Source organism: Bactrocera neohumeralis, unplaced genomic scaffold (assembly GCF_024586455.1).
Source record: "Bactrocera neohumeralis isolate Rockhampton unplaced genomic scaffold, APGP_CSIRO_Bneo_wtdbg2-racon-allhic-juicebox.fasta_v2 cluster11, whole genome shotgun sequence".
In the NCBI taxonomy this organism is placed as follows: Eukaryota; Metazoa; Arthropoda; class Insecta; order Diptera; family Tephritidae; genus Bactrocera; species Bactrocera neohumeralis.
The window spans coordinates 7710715-7736799 of record NW_026089624.1 but is presented as its reverse complement, the minus strand read 5'-3'; the positions used below and the strand labels follow the sequence as shown (position 1 = coordinate 7736799).

The 26085-nt window shown below is 36.0% G+C and overlaps 1 protein-coding gene and 1 long non-coding RNA gene across 2 annotated transcripts in view; one reads left to right on the top strand and one right to left on the bottom strand.

Annotated features, from left to right (window-relative positions):
* Positions 1 to 214: 214 nt before the first annotated feature.
* LOC126765708 (uncharacterized) overlaps positions 215 to 26085 on the bottom strand; it is a 52175-nt gene continuing 26304 nt past the window's right edge. Inside the window, exon 3 of the mRNA XM_050483444.1 lies at positions 215 to 300. The gene's annotated coding sequence lies outside the window, so the exon portion shown is untranslated. The remainder of the gene's footprint in view (positions 301 to 26085) is intronic.
* On the top strand, positions 17710 to 19511 carry LOC126765783 (uncharacterized). The gene is made up of 3 exons (XR_007668576.1): positions 17710 to 18201; positions 18277 to 18309; positions 19360 to 19511. It is a non-coding gene; the product is annotated as an uncharacterized LOC126765783 (long non-coding RNA).

Sequence of the window (26085 nt, the reverse complement as noted above, 5' to 3'; positions counted from 1 at the left end):
CATTTTCTTGCTATACTGGTAAATTTGCCCCATGCCGTTCTTCTAGGGTTCCGGTATGTGAGAAGCGCACTGTACTTCTCGCGGATGCTGAAGAGTATCCAAGAGTGATCCGACATGGAAGGCTCATCGGATACCCTCCAGTTATCCACAACGAGACTGTCTGTGTTTGTTGATAGCGTGAGTTCAAGCACTTCCTCCCACCCGGAAACCTATCCGAGCTTGGGAAAATAAATGTTGGCTTATCGCCCTTGTTGCAAATACTTAGATTACTATTCAAAATATACTGCAAGTGTGACTCACCTCTGGTGTTTATATTGGAGCTAACCCATACGGTGTGCCTTGCGTTTGCATCACACCCTATTAGGACATCATCCTTCCTGTTCTCCTCTACTAGTCTGGTGAGCGGGGCCGGTGGTAAGTCTTCGTCATGGGCCAAGTAGGCCGAGACCAAGAAGAAGGGCTTTTCCTTCTGTTCCACCTTTACCACTGTGATATCTGCTGTGCTGTAATTAGGACAAAGAAATGCATTTATACTTTTATTGATAAGAACGCATGCCCTAGGTTTACCTCTGTTCCGTGTGTAAAACAGGTTATAGTTGCTGCTGTTTAGCCCTTTAATGGTATCATCATTGACCCAGGGCTCCTGTACTAGGCTGATGTCGATGCCCCTCTCGTTCACGAGGGTTGTCAGATTCGCTGTAGCACTCTTCGAGTGCTGCAGGTTTATTTGTGCGCATCTTATGTTATTGGGCATCTCGGGTTTCTTCGATGCCCACATTCCTTAGCAACTGGCTGGCGTCGTCGACCTCTTCCGTGTCGTCTTCGTCAGCCGCTTTGTCGCCTTGGAAGTATTTTAGTCTGGCCTTGCGGATTCCGAAGCTGATTTTGTAGTCAGTATTCTTCAGAGCCTCAATGGACTCATCACAAACTAGTATTGGCTTGCTTGCTTAATTCCGATTTTCCTCCTTGATTAGCTGCCACTCATCTATACCTGGTATAGATTTGTTCTGCAGCTTAATGCACCTCAGGAGTTTTTCGCCTGGCTCCTCTAGAGGAGGTAACCAAATGCGAGCACGAGGTCTCTTTGGAATGTCCCTGGCGGGTATAAGCCTCAATTGGAGGCCTACGAAAGCGTTGCTAATTTTAGCAACTTTACCCGTCAGGAAATCTAGCGAGGCCTGGTCCGCGCATTTGATGTCCCTGTAGCCCCTGAGGGTCTCAGAGGAGTCAAAGTCCGGGTGAGGACCCGCAGGATTGTCGAGTACATAGCTTAGCACCATACTCGACAATCTGACGTCGATCTCCACCCATCTCTCCTGTATTGTGCCCGGAAAGGAGGAATTTCCATCTATAATGGCCACCTGCAGGCTATCCCTGGCTACATCGCAGAAATGCCTTGCCGTTGTTGTGCTGCTGTGTTCTCCTTCACTCCGCCTCGGTTTTTTGGGCTGAGTTCCGGGTGCCTCTGTGATGGAGCGATTTCTCTTCTGAGAAGTGCTCTCTCGTTTGCTATCTACTTGAGGTTGTGATTGCGTCCTTTTCAGGTAGCCTTCATATTCCTCTACGATGGATTTGAGGCGCTTTGTTTCAGCCTCATCAACTGGGGTACCAGCTGCCTGGTCTTTGGCTATCTTTTCTAGTATGAAGACTGCCCCCTGGTACTGGTTTTTCCTCAGCTGATTTTGGGATTTCTTGGGTTTCTTTTTGTTCTCTCCTTTAGCCGCCAGTCCACTTTTGTTGGTGCTCATGACAGCCTTGGAGGTGGACGCTTCCTCCCTTACGTCTGTGGTTTTGACTGCTGTATCTACCGGTATACTTTGGTTGGTATGTCCGGTAGCCTGGCTGGAGGCAAGTAGTTCGTCTTCATCGGATTCCGTAATAGGATTCCGATAGCTCATGGACTTAGTCGTTGCTGTTGTCGTCAGTTTGGTTGTTGTAGTTGGTGTTGTTGTTGTTGTATTGTTTGCGTTCATATTTGGTCCCACGAGTAATCCGGAAAGGGTTAGTCACTCGTCCGCAGAGCCGGTATGCGGAGAGAAGGCTTTTATACTTCCGACCTCGCCCAGGCATCGGAGGGGACCGTTCGCGATCAGCTATTTATTACCACCCGCTGACCATTCAGCCCTCGGCGCGGGTACCTCGACACCTTGGCTTAGGGTGGTGTTGGTTCGGGTATCCTCATACTTCCACAATAGGAGATGAGCGCAAAACCTGGGGTTTATTCATCCATATCACTATTGTGGGAATTATGAAGTGTCCCTCTTAGTTCGTAAGATTAGAGTGCGTTTCCTTTGGGATACACACTTTACTCTTAATTAAGCCGCTTCGCCACGACAAGGCGACCAACTTCAAAGGAGCACCATACATTAATCCTATTCAAAAAATCTGGAACGTTTTGAAAATCGTATTCAAAAACATCGAATTTCATCAAAATAAAGCCAAAAATCTGGATCATGGACCTAGTGGGTCAAAATATCCGAAAATAAAACTAGAAATTTAATGGGGAGCATTCATTAAAGTCTTGGGACAATAATAGAAGAAAATGTAGGCCAAAAACCGCTAAAACTATTGTAATTACTTTTGATTTATAGAAATAATCATTAGTGTACGTAAACTTTGTTGATATAAATTATGCCCATTTTTAGCTTTAGCATTAATTTTTTTATTTTTGTAAAAAAAAAAATATTTTGATATGCTAAATTTAGTGTTATATATGTAGATTTTAGTTTATTTAAATGTAGCTTTAAGTTTATTTGAACAAGAAAATGTATTTTAATTAAAAGTGAACGAAAAAATCAAAAGTAACAAGGCTTCTTTTTAATGCTCGATCCGTCTCGTTGGCCTCTCGTCTCCTACCCGTCGTCCTCCATTCAGTGAGATGATGCAGCAGCTCGCTCAGTCAGCTCGCTCAGGATAGAGTTGCCATCCCACATCTCGGCCATCCTGCTAGGCATTCGACTCGAATGTGCCCCTGACTATATCATTCTCCGGCCAAGGCTTCATATACTCTGCACATGTTGTCGTGCGCTTGGCTCCTTCGCCGTCACCGACTCGTAAAACATCGTACGTGTTGTTTGCTTTTGTTTTTACCACGCTATATGGACCCAAAAAACTTTGGTTTAAGTTTTAACCCTCCACCGAACTGCGTACGTTTAATAGCCACAAGATCGCCATCTTTGTAGCGGGTTGCTGGTTTGCGGCGAAGGTTATAGGATTTTCGATTCTCGTCTTGTAATTTCAGTATTTGTTGTTTCGCTTCTTTTCGCATTATTTCACGGCCGTCGTTGTAGCTCTTCACGATTTCGTCTTGAACTAGCTGATTTACATCATGGTCGTCTTTAGTACGCATTTTAGTACCTACTAATAATTCAAACGGTGTATGACCAGTGCTTCTTGTGTACGTCGAGTTAATTGATTTTTGTACGCTATCCACATACTTATTTGCACTACTTCGTCGGATCTTTTATGCTAAGTTTGGCTAAAACATTGCTAATTGTCGCATTGAGCCTCTCCACTTGGCCATTGGCTCTGGGTAGACCTGTAGTTACTTTGCAGTGTATGATGTTTTCCGCCCCACAGTACGCTTTGAAATCTTCAGACATGAACGCCGAACCACGATCTGATACTATTTGAAATGGGTTGCCAAATACAGCACTCTGTATCTCTAACTTTGAAATTACCTCTTTAGCAGATGTCGTTTTGATTGGGTAAGGCCAACAAAATTTGGTGAAAGCGTCGATTACCGCGAATATATGTTTATATTGCTTGCTTGTGGATTCTAATGGTCCTAGAAAATCGACGTGATACGTATGTAACGGTTGGTCTCCTTTGGTTAAAGGATGCAGTTCTCCTTCTCGTTTACCTTGCTTACGGTTGCCTACAACACACTGCACGCAATTCGTAATAGTATTTCGGATCTTCACTTCTAGTTCCGGTATAAAATATTCTTTGGTTATAAGTTCTTTCGTTTTCTTGACTCTGAAGTGTCCTCTTTCGTGCGCTTGCTTGATGATGGCTCTCTGGATTTCTTGAGGTACCACCAACAATTCAACGTCGTCGATCAACTTGTACAAAACGTCCCCCTTAATGAAATAGTTGTCGTATGCAGAGTTATGCTTTAGTACTTCCCTTATCGTTCGTAGCTCTTCGTCTTGGGATTGCGCGCGATAAATTTTTGTTAGTATGCTTTCACTGTTGATACTTAGCACGGCATATCTGCTCAAAGCATCGGCATGTCTCATTTGCGAGCCTGACCTGTGCTCCACTACGTAGTCGTATTCCTGCAGAAAGAGTACCCATCTAGCCACCCTGGTGCACAGATCCCTTTTTTCCAATGTCTTTGTAAAGGCTTTGCAGTCTGTTACCAATTTAAAGTGCAAACCGAGTAAATATACTCTAAATTTTTTAATGCCTCGATAGCTGCCAACACCTCTAGCTCATAGCTCGAATATTTTTCTCTGCATCTGCTGTCTTTTTGCTCATGTAATACACAGGGTGCCACTGTTTGTCTTCTGATGATTTTTGTAGGAGTACGGCACCGTAACCATCGGCGGACGCGTCTGTGTGCACCTCTGTTTCATAACGCTGATTAAAAATATGCAAAACTGTTTTCTGGCTCAAAAGCTGCTTCACCGTCTCAAATGATTTTATTTGTTCTTCTCTCATTTCGAATTTCCTATTTTGTTTTCTTAAATCACTAAGCGGTTTAGTTATGGTCGAAAAGTTTCTTACGAATTTTCTAAAGTAATTAGCTAACCCTAGAAAACTTTCTAATTGCTTAAGGTTTTGTGGAAGTTTGTATTTTTTACTTTGGGAAGGCGTAATTTGCTGATTTTCAATTGTATGTCCAAGGAACTCTACTTTTCTTTTAAGAAACTGACATTTTTTAGAGTTTATTTGCAGTCCATGGTCTACATACATTAAACACTTTTTCTAAAGTGTTCAAAGCCTCACTTTCATCACTAGCTGGTATTATGATATCATCAATGTACGACAGTGCAATACCGCTTCGCATTAAGTCACGGAAAATTGCGTTGATGTGTCGCTGAAAAACACTCGGCGAATTTGCAAGACCAAACGGCACCTTTAAGAATTGATACTGACCACTATGCGTAATAAACGACGTGTATTTTTGACTACTCTTTGCCACAGGGACATGAAAAAAACCGTTCTTCAGGTCAATTGTACTGAAGACTTTCGTGTCTTGTAGTCTATCCAATTGGTCTTCTATCAGTGGTAGTGGAAATCTGTCTCTGATGATTACCTTATTCAATCTACGATAATCCACACATAGCCTAGATGTACCACCGCGTGTTTTGACAAGGACAATCGGACTACTATACTCCGATTCCGATATCTCAATTATACCCTCACTAAGCCATTGCTCAATTTGGTCGTCTACAACACATCGCTCACTAAAAGGCAATCTGCGCGGCGTACAAAATATTGGGCTTTCGTCTTTAACAACTATGTTCATTTGCACATTGGTAGATTTACACTTATTTGGTTTGTAGTCTTTTACCAGTTCAAAAACTTTTTGTCTAGCATACGCACTAGCACCTCCATCAATATTTATTTTATCACCACTCTCTGGTTCAATTTCAATGTTAAACACAAAAAACGCCTAATTTTCATTTTCACTATTCAATTTTCTTATATTAGGTCCTGAAGGGTTTATTTTTATTTCAGCTAATAAACAAAAGTCAGCACCGATAATCATATCTACTTCCAAAAACTCAGTTGCCACCACTTGGAACAACAAATTGTAATAGTCATCGTCAATTTTTATTGTTTTTTCTATTTCACCCATTGGTTTAAAATTACATTTTTTACCAAACCCAGTTAGCAGAATTTTTGATTCACTCATTGCCGGCCTATTTAATGTCTTGTATAAATTGAATGATATTATATTAACTTTGCTACCAGTGTCGAACAAAGCTTTACAATACATACCATCTATGCTAATTGGCTTGTGCATGATACTATATATACATCTATTGAAATGGATAGAAAAAAACACAAAATTTATTCATTTTATAACAAATAAACCTGTGGTAATTTAATAGAACTAGGTGTATGTAAACCTTATTGGTCAACTGTATATCTACAGACCTACCTCGCCTACCTCGCAATTTTTCAAAAGACCGCAATACGTGCGAGATTGGATAGATACCGAGAGTTGAAGAGGGAAGCGAGACGCATTTACATACAAAAAGAAAGAGGACGAAATGCGTGAGAGCGATGAGCTTGACAATATGGCCGACAAGGGTAATGCTCGAAAATTCCACGAAAAGATGCGGCGATTAATAAAAAGTTGTAAAACCGGATACTCTAGTAGGACGCCCAGAAGTGATCTAGTGACTGATGGCCAAAGCATAGTGAAATTATGAAGGGAACACTTCTCCAGCCGTCTGAATGGCAGTGAAAGTATAACACCAGGAGATGGTGAACCAGATTCCACAATCGATGACGATGAAGCGGACGATCCATTGCTCGAACATGAAGAAGTCCGAACAGCAATTACCCGTCTGAAGAAAAACAACGCGGCAGAGGCTGCCCTAAATACCGTGGAATAAGCATCCTGAACATCGCATATAAAGTTTTATCGAGGGTATTGTGTGAAAGAATAAATCCCAACGCCAACAAACTGATCGGACCTCATTAGTGGAGCTTTAGGTCTGGAAAATCAGCAACTTCAGCAGATATTCGCCATGCGCCAAGTCTGGGAAGGGACCTGTAAGAAGAGGATCCACTCACCAATTGTTCGTCGATTTCAAAGCTGCTTTTGAGAGCACGAAATGGACTTGTCTTTGTTCCACTATGTCTGAATTCTGTATTCCCGAAAAACTAATACAGCTGTGTTCACTAACGTTGATAAGCTCTGTCAGGCGACGGCCTATGGTACGAGTTCTTCAATCTGCTGTTGGAGAAAATAATTCAAGCTGCAGAACTTAATCGAGCAGATACAATCTTCTATAAGAGTGTACAGCTGCTGGGGTATGCCGATGATATTGATATCATTGGCCTCAACACCCGCGCCGTTAGTTCTGCTTTCTCCAGACTGGATAAGGAAGCAAAGCAAATGGGTCTGTAGTGAACGAGGGCAAGACGAAATATCTCCTGTCATCTAACAGTCGTCGCACTCGCGACTTGGCTCTCACGTCACTGTTGACAGTCATAACTTCGAAGTCGTGGGAATTTTCGTCGTTTCGTTGAAACCAGTATCAACCCCACCAACAATGTCAGCCTGGAAATCCAACGCAGAATAACTCTTGCCAGCAGGTGCTACTTCAGACTGATAAGGCAGTTGAGAAGTAAAGACCTCTCTCGATGAACAAATACCAAACTCTATAAGTAACTCTTTATTCCCGTCCTGCTATGTGGTGCAGAGGCATGGACGACATGGACATTTTGCGCATTGGCAACGGCGAATGTCGCATTCGATGCAAAGATAAACTGTACGAGTTATGCGACGACATAGTTCAGCGAATTAAGAGACAGCGGCTACGCTGGCTTGGTCATGTCGCCTGAATGGATGAAAACACTCCATATCTGAAAGTATTGGACGCAGTTTTCACCGAGGGAAGCAGAGGAAGAGGAGAGATAAGGTGGAGAAGGACCTGGCTGCATTTGATATCTCGAATTGGCGACAAATTGAGGAAAGAAGAAACGACTGGCGTGCTGTTGTTAACTCGGCTATAACCGCTAAAGCGGCGTCTACGCTAGTAAGGAAGAAGAAAATGTACATATTTCTACAATATTGTTTACTCATTTTACGTTTTCTATTAATATGTTCCTTAAATTGAAAATTAATTTGGAAAAATACAAGTAGACTCATTTTGCTGTTTTTTCCTAAATTAGAAGAAGAAACATTAACATAAACTCTCCATTTCCTTGCTGTCGATAGCTATTAAGAATGCATTTTAAATAATTACAACTTTTGACTGGCGCAGACTACGATATCTATGGTATGGTTCTTAGGAACTGGTGCCATTTTTGATCGAAAGTATACACATCAATATCTGATATTTTGTGCGCAAATCAACGGAATTAGAAATTAATAATACTCCCGTTGTTGCTTTTAATTTGTATTTAAATTCGAAAATATGAAACTCCAAACAACTAGCGGAGCCGACAGATGTTTCTTAGAACACACGTATTTAATTCTGAAATTTCAACATCTTTTGAATAAACTGTAAAAATCTGGACCGTTTTGGTTATCCACTGAGTTTGAAAAGCCAATTTTCTGAATATGAGACGGTTAATTTTGAGAAACGAAAATTAATTGGTGAAATTCCAGTTTGAATGAAAAAACGAAAATTTCTATGTTAAATGGCCCCTTAGACTTAAGCTACAGCGCCTGGTTTGAGGGAAGATTTTTTTTGTCAATCACTAGTATTTAAGGGGGTAAGAGTTGAAAAAAAAAACTCAAAAATTTTTTTTGGAAGCACCCTAATGTACATAAACCAATTCTATGGATTTTCAAGCGTGGAATACGCAATGCGAATAGCACGGGTTTTTTAGATTTAAGGCATAAATTGTCATTGTTTGACCTTATGGGGTTACATGGGTTTCACAGTTTCAAAAAATCGATTTTTTTTTTTGTCTTATTAAATTCTATAACATCTCTAGAATCTTGTCCTAAATTTTTAAGTTATCCGACTAATAGTTTCGGAGATACAGCCTTGAAAACTTGTGCGCTCGAGGCTAGCTAGGCTAAGGAGCCGCCTTTAAACACGTTTTTCTCAAAGCTTTGTTTTCAAAGTCGGTTGTCGAGATTTCCCGCGAACTAGTCAACCGATCTTTTTTTTTAATTACAACTATTTAAAAAACAAAAATGTTGAGAAATTTTGATCGTAATTTGCATTTTTTCATAAAAACGTCTGCCAAAAATCCAATTTTCATTTTTTTTCCTTCGTCCAATACCTAGTTTATTGTCTTTACTAAAACACGTATTTTTTATTTTTATTTCAGATGATCCTGAAAGAAGTTCTGCTGACAAAGCGGATGCACCTTTTTTCCGAGGGACTGCCGGAAATAGCGTCGTAATGACTGCCATTTTGATATACTTTTTTGAAAATTTTACAAAATGTTTATTAAATATGAGTCTTTTAAAAAAAAACTTTCATTAAAATATTTAATTTTTTATATGTAAAAAAAATTATTGAAAAAAGGTCATTTTTTGCCCGAGGAAACCCATGTAATCTCCCTTATGGCTAATTAATGATCTTGACAAATGCTAGGGGATTGGATGTTGTAAACGTTTAAACAGTATAGGAAAATATGAAGGAATCGTTGGGGTCCGTGGTAGAAGAAACTCTACAGGATAATTGACAACTTCGACAGGATTAACACTCGTGTCAATCGATTTGAATGTTATTTCCTAGCAATACTGTTTGTTGTATTTTGAAATTAATTTCACTAAATTTTTTCTAAATTTTTCGCAGCTAAAAAACTCGTTCACGTAGCCATACATGATTAGTATAACTATGTCGTAAATTTAGATAGCTACCCTTTATTAATTCATCTCTGGTAGCCACATTTTTGCAAAACTTCTCTGGAAGTCGAATGTATGCATTGTGTAGCAATTGTTCAGAGAATCTTGAGGCTAATGTATCATATTGAAGTTGAAAGTGCTTGCTATGTTCTTTCCAACATACTTTTATTTCATCCGCATATGTCGCATGTGGAATGTCGGTTAACGTTTGTCTGTCATCAGACAGCAGCAGTAGAGCTCGGCTAACTAAATACAGTAAAGCTCTAATGACAATAATACAATTTCTTTAATACTTTGGCGCAATACAAGTGGGGAATAGAAAAGACTTATAATCAAGTGAGAATATTTTCATTTCACTTCTTCAAGAGCAAATTCTGCTAAGTACTTATTGTGAAAATTTTGCATTTGAAGAACACAATTTTTGAAAGTTTGATGTGATCACTATTTAAATAAACTCTTGCAACCAGTTGCTACATAGTATTAAAGTTTTGTTCACCTAACGGTTGTAGGTATCACCTAAAACTAATCGAGATAGATATAGGTTTATACATACATACATACATATATAAAATTACATTTACTTGCGCATTAGACCCATGTTAATGCAAGTTTGTAATGCACAAGAATTTCGTGCATTTAGCTGAATTTACCAAATTTGAATAGGCAACACTGCTCACAAATGGCCGATTTTTGCTATTTTTTGACAGATGTCGCTTGAAGTGTGTCACCTCCTTTGCGTTTGCAGCATCAGAGGTAAGCAGTTTTATATTGCTAATTAAATTATGTACAAGTATATCAACAAAAAAAAATTTAATATATTTAGAGGGCAGAAAATAAACAACGCACAGTTTGCTATCCATTTTTCCATTATTCTTAATTTTTTCGCACACTTTTTCCGCATTACAATCAATTATTACTTTTAATTCCACTCTATTATCTTTTAACATAGTTAATAATAAACGAATTTTTTCGTAAAATTTATATTGATTTTCCAAAAATACCAAAATTTCTATTAATAATTTATCTTATTCATTTTTTTTTCAATTTTTTTTTTATAAATAAACAAATTTCACTATCAACTGTCTAAATGCACAAGTCTGCCGTCTGTCACCATAAAATTGCAATGCGCAATACTAAGAGAGTTTGGTGTTTGTAGCCTAAGTGGTTTAGGAGATATAAGTATATTACATAAACTTATAAGAGGGCGGGGCCACTCCCACTTTTTAAAAATTTTTACCCATAGGTGCCCCTGGCTACTGCGATCTTCTATGCCAAATATGAGTTATATATCTTAATTAAGTGCTTAGTTATGGCACTTCATATGTTTTCGGTTAATGGCGATTTGTGGGCTTGGCAGTGGTCTGATTACGCCTATCTACGAACTTCAACTTTTTTGTACTAAAAAGCCTGCATACCGAAATTCCTTAAGATATCTAAACTTTTATTCAAGTTACAGCTTGCATGGACGGACGGACGGACAGACAGACAGTCACCCTCCCGACACAAGAAAATTACTTGACCTGATCGACTTTTCATCACTCGACAAATATCTAAGACCTTCATTATCATTATCATGGGAAATGGGTTGGACTTAAATTCGGTTGATTCGCCAGTATATCTAATCCTAAATGGCTCTAATAGACATACGGATTGGAAGTATTTCAAAGTTTAGATTCAAAAATATTTTAGAAGATGAAGTTCATACAGTTAGGAAAACTATTCAAGAATCGGCTTGGAAAAGTACTATTGTTCCTAAACAAAAAAAATTTTATACTAAATATCCTTCCGATGGTTTAGGACTTATAAAGAAAAAGAGAAAACTACGTAAAAAAGGCAAATCACGCGACTTACACCTCAATATAAAATATAATTAAGCAATTTAACTAAGCTTCTCAGCATCAAAATAAAGTAATTTACAAACCACAATATTTCTAATTATATTATTAAATTAACGCCATACAAAAATACATGTTATTCCCTTTGGAAAGCTGTAAATAATGTTAGGAAACCAATTCTGTCGAATACACCTCTCAGAAAGCCAAACGGATCCTGGGCCAAAAGCGACCAAGAAAAAGCGGTAGTTTTTTCAGAGTCCTGTTGCGCTCGATGGTACTTTACCGCAGGTAGAAGAATCGCAATACGTGTGTGAAATCCAACCAGCAACAAATAAAGAAGTGGAAAATATCATTAAAAATATATTTAAACCAAAAAGGGCTCCCGGCTTCGACTTGGTTACTGATGATGTAATAAAAAATCTAACGCGAAAAGCAATAGCAAAGCTTACGACGATAATAAGCGCTTGCTAAAATCTCAGCAACTCCCATTGTCATAGGGAGTATCTGAAATCATTATGGTACAAAAACCTGGCAAAAGCGCACATGAGGCCTCGTTATATCGTCCAATCTCACTGTTGCCTATTTTCAGATGTATGACTATAGAAGACTTCAGAACATAATTGAAGAAAAGGGACTTATACGATTTCATCATTTTGGATTTAGATCCCAACATTCCTCAATCGATTAAGTTCATCGATTAACGAACATAATCGAAGATGCGATGGGAAAAAGCACAATTGCACAGCTGTTTTTCTTGACGTATTCCAGGCCTTCGATAGTATGGCACCATGGCTCACTACATAAATTAAAACTTCACTTTCCAGAGTATCTAACCGATCTAGTTGACTTTGACTGAGCAACCGCTACTTCAGAATCAAGCAGGGACAATCATATGCTACGTTACGGCCGATAAAAACAGGTGTACCCCTAGGAAGTGTCCTGGAACCACTCTTATACATTTTGTTTACTAGCGACATGTCTACGCCGCCAAACTGCGCAATCCCCACATTTGTAGATGATACCTTCATCATTACGACCGGCAGAAATGAAGTTCAGTCGCCGCACAGAAAGCAATCTTCACTAAATCAAATTGTGGAATGGACACAGAAATAGTACATTACTTTAAACGAGTTGAAATTTATCCATATAAACTTCACTAACAAAAGTGCTACTAACAAAACGTGCATATTGGAAATGAAGTAATTCCGTACTCCATCTTTGTGAAATATCTTAGTATGACGTGGGATGCATAGTTGAATTGGAAGGATCATATACAAAAAAAAAGTTTCAGAACTAAAACTAAAATACAACAAAATAAATTGGTTAATCGGCAAGAAATCACCCTTAACAAAATCAAATAAAATCATGGTCTACAATCAAACTTTGAAACCTATTTGGACATACGGACAATTCAACTATAGGGATACGCTGCGCCATTATACATTGACGCGGCATCGAAACAAGCAAAAGGTTACAAAATCACGTAAACACTGAAGCCCGACAACTAGGAAAGACTAGAAATAGCAGGCGCAGACAGAAAAGAACAACGTTTCATGATCTATTAAGAACCTAAGAAAATAACAAATATCATAATATTTAGTTATTAATTATTTGGTTATTATTCGTTTAAAAAAGAAAGTTAAAGTAAATTTAGTTTGAGATATCAACGAAATTTTGTATATCTGTGAAAGTACATTCGATGCCATTATGTATGGAACTCGATTTATTTTGCATGGCCCCCACGGACACGCTTGCAGAAGTCCAGTCCAGACGTTAAACCTAATTTTCGAAGGTTTTCAAGCATAAATCGGCCGATACGGCTATAAATTCACGTTCGATATTCGTACAAAGTTCATCAATCGTCGCTGGCTTGTTTGCATAGACCATAGACTTGACGTTGCCTCACAGGAAATAGTCTAATGGCGTCAAATTTCACGACCGAGGAGGCCAATTGATGGGCCATTTCGTGAGATAACACGTTCGCCAAACTTGGTTTTCAATAAATCGATTGTGACATTCGCTGTGTGGCTTGTGGTGCCGTCCTGTTGGAACCACAAGTCCAAGTTGATATCATTCAATTCAGGTCAAAAATATTCGGTTATCTTTGAGCGGTAACGTGTCGATCTTGATCATCACGAAAAAAGTACGGCCGAATTACGCCGCCGGCTTATAAACCGCACCGAACCGTAATTTTCGGGATGCAATAGTGAGCCATAGAGATCGTGTGGATTGCCTTTCTAATAACGCATATTTTGCTTATAGATGAAACAATTTTCGTTGTTTTATTCAAACTAAAAATTTCACTAATTTTCGTTTCCCAATAATAACCATCACATATTCAGAAAGTTCACTTTTCATACCTTAAAAATTTCTGCGACATCAAATTTATGGTGCCCAAACGTTCGGAATGTTCGAAAAGGACTTCGGTGAAATTATCTGTCACGAGCAAATGTTTTTGATTGGCACAAATTATTCAAAGTGCGTCGAGAATGCGTACACGAAAACTTACGTCCAGGACGGCCATCGGCATCAACTGATCATCAGCACGTCAATAAAATAAAGGAGTTGGCGTTTGATAATCGACGATAATACTCAAAGATTTTACTGGCCAACTTCGTTGGAATATCGGAAGGATCAGTGAAAACCATTTTGAAATATAATTTGGGCCTAAGAAAAGTGAAAACACGATTGGTTCTAAAATTACTCAAAACAGCGTTGCACGTCTGTGAATCAATCATTTCCGACTACCACGATGTCATGAAACATATTATTAATAGCGATGAGTCTTAGATCTATGCTTACAACTCGGCAACTGTCGATCAATCGGCCGAATATCATGGCAAAGGTTAGCCGAATAAGGATCACACGATAAAGCAGGTCAGAAATCAAGTTTATGTTGACAGTTTTCTTCGATTATCTAGGTGTGGTGTAATCGAATTCCTTCCCACTGTCAATAAGGAATACTACTTGAGTATTATGGGTCGTTTGCGCGAAGCTATTTGTATAACCTACATCGAAGCGTAACCATCGTATTCGCCTGATTGAGCCCCGTATGACTTTTCGCTATTCAACAAACTCAAGCGACTACTCAGCGGAAACCGTTTTCAGTTAATTGAAAACATTAGATGTGAATCGCTACGCGCATTGAAGGCTATTTCGTAAATTGGCTTTGGCAACTGTTTGAGGATTGGAAAAAACGTTGTCACAAGTGTATTGGGATCAAGACGGATTACTTTGAGGGGACGATATATATTTTGAAGAAAAAAGTATAAACAAAGTCTTGCTATGTTTGGCCCTTACCATATTTTGTAATATCTCAGCATATTCTATGACATGCATGTTCAAAAATATTTGAACTACACTTGATATCTTTGTCAGACAAGCCAAGATTTTTCAAGTGAATGCTTGTAGACGATCGTACATTCATCTCATATAGCAATTTTTCATTTTTTGAATACTTTAGAAATCCATGCCTGAATGCTTCTATCTATAACATGGTTTATAGTATTACACAGCAAAGTGGCTGGCAATGCCTGATGAAGCAATTGCCACTGCATTATATAAAATATATTACTTACTTCAATTCTGTTCTAAATTTGCAAAACACAAATCAGACCCTAATGTAATATTTCATACCATCTGTTAGCGATAATAGCGCGGTCTGTGGGATCCAATGTAAAACATTTTAAATCAAACACAATGATATGTACCATTAGGGCGCATTTTAACCAATGCAGGTGAACATATGAAAGAAAATTATTATAAAATACTTACTTAAATTCCAGACTATATTTCCAAAAACACTAATTATATTCCAATATAATTTTAACACACACATGATTTTTTATAACACAAGAAGGAATCGAGGTTTTAAATACATATGTATAGTAAGTACATTTATAGTATTGCTGAATTCGACCGCAGCACTATCTGTTGGGACAAACTGAAATCCGAATGGAATATGATTGAAAATTCTATACAGCGTCAGTTGCACAGTCTTTAGGATCTAATATAAAGTATTCCGAAACCTAAACTAATTTATAAATATATTTAAATATAAATTTAAATTATACCGAAATGTAAATTCAAATCCTTCTAGAAGCCACCTGCAGACACACAAAAAATTTCATTGAAATCGGTCAAGCCGTTTAGGAAGAGTTCAGTGACATACACACGTACAGAAGAAATATAATAAATGTAAGATAAAGATATGCAAATAGAATAAATGAAATAATTTTGTAAATTATTTTAAATTTTATTTAAATAAAATTAAAAAAAAACCATGCAAAGAAAATTTTCCAAAATGCCAACCTAAAATTCTTGCGCCCTAGTTAGCCTATTGCCTAACTTGCCTGCGAATGCAAATGTTGAGCTGAAATATACTTACATATAGGTACTGTGATCAAATTCAAAGGTGAATTTTGTCCATTTCATCTCCTTCAAAGTAATCCCCTCCCGCTGCAATACACTTATGCCAACGAATTTTCCAGTCATTATAGCAATTGGAAAAATCCTCCGTTGTGACGGCCATCTGAGCCTTATTCAATTTAGCTTTTATATCCTCAATTGAGTCAAAACGGTGTCCTCGGAGTGGTCATGTGAATTTGCTGAATAGCCAAAAGTTACACGAAGGTAAATCAGGCAAATGCGGTGGTTGCGGCATGATATTATTTGAAAATGTGGCGAAATGATCAGGAATAACCATTCAGTATGAGATGGTGCATTATCGCACTTCTTTGTTCAATAAGTTAGACATATAGTAGTAGAAACCGAAGAATTCACTTTTAAAGCCTCACAAAACGACGCGTATCTGAAATACTAATGGATATTTTGACGTGAAGTCTAGCATAGATGTTACTAATAGTACTACCAACTTACAGGAAAAAAAATTACCGATTTGAAAACACGCGAAGTGTAAATTAAAGATTCACCTTTCAATTTGATCACAGTAATATGTACATAGGTGTACATAAATATAAAGTAAAACGTCAATGGGTTTTCGAGGTACGAGAGGAAGATCTGAGCCGAAAATTTTTGATTTTATGCACCATCGTTATCAGGAAAATTTGGATATTTTATTTTATATTAATGAATATATTGGTGAACACATGTTGGAAGTACTGAGTTCATTTAGTCATGTCCGCGTGTCTGTCTGTACAACTGATTTCCTTTTTGCACGGTTAACTGGGATAGTAAATTAATCGTGAAAAAAGTGCAAAAAAATCAGATTTTCATATAAAACTCACTATTAGGACCGATTTAAAAAATAATCCGTGTAAAAAAGATCCCATTTTACATGTAAATCTATCCACTCATTCTGTGAGAATTTACATGGTAGTATATATGTATGTACATATATGTGGATTACTGTTAAAAGGAATAAACAAAAAATATTTTAAATATGATAAAATAATAATAATAAATTTCAAAGTCATTAATCGCTGTGTCTTCTTTGCCTCCACTTCATCATATAGCTCGCGGTAGTATTATACTGTTTCATTTAATTGGTCTGAAATCTTGCAGGCCGTTCTGTGTTTGGGTCCAAGTTAAGAATATAATTTGCTACTTCTGTCGCCATTTTCAAACTCGTATTACGATAAAATCTAAAAAAAACCCTTTGTACATTATTGAGCATACTTTTGACAATTAGTTTATAAATTTTAGGCGCGTTTTTCTCAAATCTACTTTTTCAAAGTCAAATTTTTTTTTACAATAAGGGTGAAATGAAAAATAGTATTCTTCACTTTAAATGACAGCCACAAATTTTTAAATTAAAAAAAAATATCAGGGAACGATGGGGGAAGGTTTGATTATAATTTCACTAATTTTTTTTGATTTTTTATTTTCGCATAATTTCCAGCCGAGTTATGGTGAACACCGCAAAGGCCTTTTTCTCAAGTGTTAATGGGAGAATACATACATATCTGTTACCGGCTTATGCTTCAATATTTCTGCATGAAAAATAACAATATATTTTTAAAAGTGTGGTAAATAATGTACCAAAGGTCCGAATAAAATTACTCAATCCGTATTTAAGAAATAAATTCGCAAAAAAATTCCTTTTTTTTAACTTAAAAACCTTACCCCTCCCCTTAATGTAATACTTAAAACACTTACAGAAAAGTTGGCAACTACTGATTATGCTATATCGAGTACAATTATGGAGAAAAGCGAATTGTTGGACGCATCATAGAACTCTGAGTGCTTAAGAACTTCAATAGTGCATTACGTCGGTACCCAAACATGCCTAAATCTGTATGAACAACATTCAAGACCGTGGAGTGGCATATGAAGAACATATTCATATTATTTACATACACATATGCGTTTTTATATGTTTATATATACCCGTAAAGATAACATGTAAGTTGATATTTAAGTACGAATGACCATGTTCATAAAAACAAAACAAAAGCGATTGCATGGAACAATCTTGCAAAACCGCAATCGAGAAGCATCAACACAAGTGGCACTGAAATAAAACAGAAAAATGGGGAAAAAAGAAAGAAGACGACTTATTCAGTACAGACCCCATAGTTTATAAAATAAGTCATCATCTTAATTGAGACAGTAAACTGGATGTTGTTTGTTGGCATTTTTGTTTTTAGCGTCGCTTTCGTTAACGCTGTTTTGTCCACTGCCATTGCCATTTCACAAGTTTTCAGCCGCTATTGTACTTCCTGTTCTAACGCATTGAAGTATGAAGAGCACTACATGCAGTCTTGATCATTTAATTCTCGTCTTGCCTTAGGTAACCACTACAATAACAAAACAAAACTGAAGTTGGGCTATATTCGAGCGAAACCGAATAGCAAATGCTGCTACAGATTATATGTATATAATGGATTGATATAACGGGTTTTCCAAAAGGTATGCTATGATTTTCTAAGTGTCGTTTCGGCCATTTTAACTAAGTCATGATCTGTTTTTTTTTTTTGTATTCAGTGATCCTTACAATTACATAATGGAGTGATATACGTAAGAACAACGTTTACATATTATTCAATTTTATTATCAAAACAATCGTTCTCTAATTGCAACTTTTCATGCGCTTTTACCATTTTATGGTCGTAATAATCGTGCACCATTGCTCGCTATTCGTCGAATTGTTAAAAATTTCGAGAGTACATTTTCTTAACACAATGTTCAAGTGCCAATAAGATAAAGAACCGCTCGAAGTATTGAAAATATACCGCAATATAAACAAATAGACCGCAATTTGTCGATTCCAAGACTTTCTTTTGCGTTGCATCAGTATAAAATTGTTCTCACTCAGGAACTGAAGCCATTTTACCTTGGAATAACTTGAAAACGATAGCGGTTTTTGAAGAAAAGCATCCTCTTCGATGAGGCTCACTTTCATCCCTGTGGTGCGGTAAATTAACCATTCTGGTGCGAAGAAAATCCAAAAATTACTCATGAATAACCATTATATTCCAGAAGTCTATGACAAACGACTTGATTTAGTAGAAAAGTTCTCGAAAATTGAGTTAATCGAATTCGTTCTTGCAAAAGAATTCGTGGAGGCCTTTTGAATGATATTAAGGGATCAATGAGAATTTTTAGAGAAATCGATTTTTTTATGCTACATTACCAGATAGTATACACTGTAATAAACATTTTCTCAAGTTCTGAAAACGAAATTCAAACTATTACGGTCGCTACAGCGTTTCTTGTAGAAAGAGAATAGAGTGGAGAACATAGCGACTCCAATCTTTAAACGCGTTTTTCTCAGAATGGTGTTTTTCAAAATAGTTTCCCCTCACAAACGAAGAGTTTTGAAGATATCTACTGCCAATTTGAAGAGAACATTTTTAACATCATTCGCTATCGCGCTATGGAAGCTTTTATATTTTTTTTAAGACTTCCTATATTTTTTTACGAAAAACTGTCAAAAGAGGGTCAAATTCGATACTGTTTGTTCAAACCGACGCCACTTTGTCAAATTTCAACAAAACAAACAAAGCTTCCATAGCGCGATAGCGACTTTCCTACATATTAATAATCTTTTTCAAATTTTTGTTTCAGATCAAAATTGCGGCCGCAATCGTGGACATCGTACAGGACCTCTTTTTTACGTGTCATTTCAACAATTTGTTTAACTATTATACTCCCAATAAATAAACATAAAAAAAAATCATTTTATATTCATAATTCAAAATTGTATTTATTTATGAAAAAATCGGATCGATTAGTTAATTTCAACAAAAAAAATTTCAATAAATAAAAAACCTTTAAATTATCTGAACAATTAGTGTGCTAGTTTTTTAAAATCATATCACATTTATTGGAAAATCCTGTACATACATTTTGATATCATTCGATGATTATAACGAGATATTCCGTCAATTGAATTTAATTTGTTTGTAAAACTATGTGAACAGATGTTTAACTTGATCGACTTACCCAACGACTTGAATGAATAAATTGAAATCAAAACGGCGTTCAAGTTCGTAAAGTCAGAGTCGGGTCGTAAAAAAGTGTGAGAGAATTGTCTTTTAAAAGCAATTTCTTGATCGTGTATCATCTTGGAAACGTAAAATTCATGCATTTAAGAAGGAAAAATTCCTAAATATTGTAAATAAATATATTAGAAATACCACTTTGTGTAACACATATTATCAATTACTATGAAGTAATTCTAGTATGTAAATATGTCAAAATCAAGAAACAGATCTTAAGCAGTTGCCTACTGTATTTTCGGGGTATCTTTAATGGAAATATGTATAATTTTTCTTGTATTTACGAACCTTTATTACATTTTATTTAGATATGAATTTTCTGAGATATACATATGTACACAGAGATGTTCATTATAAATCGGAGCAAATTTTACTATATTTACAGGGTTACAGCGGATTATTATGTGAAGAAAAGTAGTTTACTCTTGTGAAGCATGCTACGGCAGTATGAGATTTAGTCATAAAAATTTATAAATGGACGAAACATAAAGCGAACATAAAAACTCTTTTCTGTTTTAAGACATTGGGGAGTCGAATAATATATTTCTTGAATGCTAATAATGAAGCTGTGTGTCTTAACAATGTGTACATTATAGTATATACCATATACATATGAGTTTGTATGAACAGATTTATGTATGTACTTTTAAAGGTGCTTCTGACAACTACTTTATTTTCTTATTAAGGTAGTAGTCTCGCAGCTTATGCCTATTTTCATGACTTCTTTGGAGGGTGGTTTTTTATAAGAAAATAAGAATGAATTATCTTGAATATTCAAAGTGCTTTTATTTACATATTGAAAATATAAAAAAAATGTATTTGAAAAAATTTAATACTTTATTACTATTATTATTGTCACTAGAAGTTGGAACCTCAAAAAAAATATTCTTGATTATTCTTAATCTTTAGACATGTCATTCTGGTCGGAACTACTGAAGTTAAATTTCAAGGGTAAATAACAAAATGGCGGACTTTGAAAAAAAGTTCTTTTATTTTAGCAAAGAAAGGGTTGTAAAATAAAAAGTTAGAAGTGAAAAAAAATTCTCGTTAGTATCGACGAGAACTATAAGTGTGTAGAACAGCCTGTTAAAATTTGAAAGCAATCGGTCCAGTAGAAAAAAGTTAGGACCCGGGCCGACCAGAAAAACTATGTTTTGAGAAAAACGTGTTCAAAGTTCAACAACTCTGAGAGAGTGGACTCCGAGGAAACTCGTTATAACTCCCGAAATGGTTCGAATTTCTGTCTGAAATTTTCACAGTGTATTTTCAAGATATTGTACTTTCAAACTAAGCAAAAAAAATCGATTTTTTAAACCCAAGTTACCAGACTACTACCTTAAGTAAAAAAACAATCGTTAATTGAAATTTTGGTACTGTGTGTCAGAGGAAAGTACAAATCTAATTTGCTTATTCCAGATTACAGCCTAAAAGCACGGTTTCATTGAGATATATTCAATAAAAAACAAGAAAAAACCGTAATTTCGGCTGCACCGAAGCTAATATACCCTTCGCAGGTACATTTCTTTTAGTAAATATGTGTTCAGTTTGTATGGAAGCTATATCTATAGTGATCCGATCTTAACAATTTTTTCGGAGAATAAATTATTACCTTAATCAGTAATCCATGTCAAATTTCGTGAAGAAACCATGTCAAATGCAAAAGTTTTCCATAGAAGCCCTTGATTCCCATCGTTCGGTTTGTATGGCATCGTTCGGCTAGAGTTAGCCGATCTGAAAAATTTTTTCCGATATTATATCATTTCTATGAACAATAACTCATACCAAATTTCGTGAAGATATATTGTCAAATGAGGAAGTTTCCCATGCAAGCATTTGATTCCAATCATTCAATTTGTATGGCAGCTATATGCTATAGTTAACCGATATGAACAATTTCTTTGGATATTACATTGTTGCATTAGAAAATAATCTATACCAAATTTCGTGAAGATATATCGTCAAATTTAAAAGTTTTCCCTACCAGTACTAGATTCCGATCGTTCAGTTTGCACCGCAGCTATATGCTATTGTAAGCCGATCTGAAAAATTTCTTCGTATATTACATTATTATCTTAGAAAATAACCTGTGCCAACTTTTGTGAAGATACTTTGTCAAATGTGAAAGTTTTCCATACAAGAACTTGATTCCGATCGTTATGTTATAGTGATCCGATATCGGTCGTTCCCACAAATGAGCAGCTTCTTGAAGAGAAAATGAAGTCTGCAAATTTTCAAAACGATATCTTAAAGACTGAGGGACTAGTTCGTATATATACGGACTGATAGACAGACAGACGGACATGGCTAAATCGACTCTGCTCAACATACTGATCATTTATATATGTATATATAGTACTTTATAGGGTATCCGACGCTTCCTTCTGGGTGTTACAAGCTTAGTCACAAACTAAGTATACCCTGTTCAGGGTATAATAATTGTTCAGATATAAGTGGAAGCAAGTTGTCACATCTCGTAATTTTCGCCTGCCCTTGAAAGATATCCTAATAAAAGTAAAGCAACATTGACAAACAAAAAATATATTGTATGTATATGTATGTATTTCAGGCTATTGGCAATACTTCGCTTTTGGATTGAAAAATTACATAAACATTAGTGGTTCGATTGCATTACAGGAACCGTAAAAAAGTTACAAGTTCCTCGTACCCACCACTTCTACATTTCTTCACGGCTACAAATTAAATTAAGGAGGCTGTTATTTAAATTTAACATTTTTTTGCCAGGAAATTTAATTTTTTTATAAAAGTAAAAACGAAAAAAAAAATAATTTTATTAATAGATAATTTAGTGTTTCGCAGTTTTTGTTCTTTTTTTTGTTTTTTAAGTAACAAAATGTCAGCCTCAGGAATTTTCTTTCCAGATTTTCGGGAAAAAACCAACAGAGTATTGTTATAGAAAATTAAAATTAAAAAAACCTTCAATCAGACTAAATTTTTCAAGTATTTAAAAAGCTGCATAAATTTCATTGAAATATATCAAGCGATTTTCGAACTACACTGGTCACCAGTTCCAAAAACATAGTTTTGTAAAAAACGCATTTGAAGTTTTACACCAACGTTCCGCAACGCTCGAGTACTATTGGCTAATCATCGAACAACTCGAAAAGTATCTGTTAAATTATCTACAAATTTTCAGAGGTTCAAAGATATTTTACTTTAAGAAAATGCAAAAAAAAGATCTATTTGTAAGATCTGATTACTCCTAATACCACAAAACACCGCTATACGTAAATCAAAAAACGTATTCGGCGGATAATTTAAAACTTCAGAAAAATTTATGGATTTGTCAACCCGGAGTATGAATTTCACCATTCCTAGTGAAAATCGAATATCTAAAACAACTCATAATAGGAACCTTGAGCGAACTTTCAGTTTCATATTATTACAATAGTTCATTTTATGTATAAAAATAAAACTCGATTTCGTTAGTATCCCGTAGAAGATCCGTAAGGAGGCATATATATTTATAACTCAAGAACGGCTGAGACGATTTGGCAGGAAGGTACCTGGTTCTAGGCGGACCAAAAATTCATACAAAAAAAGAATTTTTTAAATCATAAGCAAGTGTTCAATATCATCACACATCTGCTGTCAGGGTATTTCAATATATTTCTTTACCTATGTACATATGTACTTATGTATATGATTTAAACTGATAGTTGCTAATGAACAAGACTGTTTTTTGACTGATGCATCGCCAGGCATTGCGGTTGCTTTATATATTGTACTATACTATACATATGTGTATGTATGTATATACATATCTTATTTCGAGCAGCGCCAATAAAAATCATTAAAATCCCATAAAACGCATTATACTTCTTGAAAGTTCAAAGGTATTATTTATTTATTTCGTATTTGTAAGGTATTTTTCAAATATTTATTAATAACGAATTGACAAAAACTGCAGTCACAGATTATTTCGACACATTGACAATGTTAGGAAAAGGTTTTTTGGCCATTTCAAGCCTTTTTGGGCATTGTATTGTCCAATTTTTGGGTGATTTCTGGCGCTCTATTATTGCACATCGTAATATTTTGCTGCACAAATTATTTGTGTATGATCGTTACAAAAAAATTGGTCGATATAAGAAATCAGAAAAAAAATTTGCCCAAAAATACTTGAAAGTACACGAAATAATCAATACATAGTACAAAACAAAGTCGCGTTTTCTGTCCCTATGACCCTTTGTATGCTTAAATCTTTAAAACTACGCGACGGATTTTGATGGGTTTTTTTTTTTAATAGATAGAGTGATTGAAGAGGAAAGTTCATATGTGTAATGACATCCATTAAATAGTGGAGAAATACTGTTACTTTTGAGGTCTCTAATGCGATGTCGTAAGTAATTACATTTTTCCACTTACATTGCAAACGTAGGCTGAACTCTACAAGATTTATTAAAACAATGTACTTAGTATTGTACACATTGAAAAGGTCTACAGAAACTCCGCGCGATGGTATATGTCTATCTCTTATGGATATCCCACAATAACATATTTTCGAAGCGATTTTAACCAATACAGCATTAATACTTATTCAATTAAATGCCTTAAATACATTTTTGATTTATTATAGATCTGTATGGCCCTTTACTGCATATGATATAATGAATATTTTTGAAGATATTACAGGCTTAAAAATTGCGAGACGTAGCGTTTGCGGCGGTACAGGTCGGCCGGAGCGGCGGTTCTCCCTATAACACTTTGAATTTAGCTCGGACACGTTTATTATTGCAGCTCTCTAACGAGGAATATTTCAACTGAAACGATGAAGTATTTGCGTACAATTTAAAACTAATCCTGCCTCAAAAATAATACAATTGCTAAATATTTGGAATGGTAAAATAGAACTGTAACCAAATACGCAGTACAATGGATTATAACTGGCTCTGTAATCAGTCGATGAATACCAGCCGACTTTTTCGTTTCTTCACGCTTGAGAATCGGTTTGTCACGTGCAGTCCACTAGAATTACTATCGATTGGACTCCAGTGTGAAATGATGGAGCCATTAAAGACCACTCAAACACTTCTCTGAATCAGCAATTCGTTTTTTTGTTATAGTATGAACTTGCGATGCACCAACTTTGCACATAGCTTTCACGTCTTTAGGGCGCCATTTCCTCGGTGCTCATTTCGCTTCTTTCCAACTTAGCAAACCTCTTTTCAACGGTTGATTCCCTCGTGCAGAGCATAAATTCAACAGTATTTTCCCCCAAAAACCAATGATTTATTAACACACGAAATGCTTTATAATTGATGCATTTTTTTTGTAAAATTACACAAGTTGCTTTACAAAAATGCTATATCTCATAAACTAGTAGTTATAATCTAACTAATAGTAGAAATCATAAAGATGGTAGTAGTAGTATTATATATGTGTCAGCCACAGTAAAGCGTGGACGGGTCCTCTAGTTGAATTATAATTTTGAACATTAAAAACATACATACATATGTAAGTGCGTTTACATTGTTTTGAAAACTAGTTTGGCTCAGCTTTTTGGATTCTTAGAAAGTAGAATTTTTATAGGTCTGCTCGACTTAGCTAGCTGTAAGCCCCTCTATAGACATTGAAACATATTCGTAAACACATGTGTGTATCCAGGTAAATAGGTTGTGTATGCTACTATCCGGTAAATTATAGGACTCAGTTTAACACAAAATGCTACCTGCTCAAAAAAGGAATGAACTCATCAAATTTGCCCATATTCACATATCTTTACGTATTAACAGCATCCACATATGCATAAATGTATGTATGTGTACACTATCCCATTTATAATTCTAGTCCGGTCGATTTTAATTGTTGGCTTCGTTTTACACTGAAGCTCGCCACAAATTTGGATGTGAAGTCAACTCGGGCAAATAAGATCGAACAGCCCTTATGTCTACTCAGTAGCATCTATGTACATAAAATTAAGCAATTAAACTAAATCAGAAACATACTACATGAAACAGGTAAAAGGAAGAAAATGTGTATAGTCACACATCCATCCATGGCAAACATGCATATTGGAGTGTGTGCGTATATACATAAATGCATATGTACATATGCAAACCTATTCAGGCAATAACTGAATCCGCATAACTATTTATAAGCGTATCCGACTGTCCAGTATAAAAACACTGAGTAATACAATCAGTTTGTAAATGAACAACACGAAACAACTATTTTACAATTCCTCTTTTACACACAGTTCTTTATCTCCTGCCTGGCGGATCACCAGCGAGAGTTCGTCGCTATGCCCAAATTGACAGCCACGCCATGACAC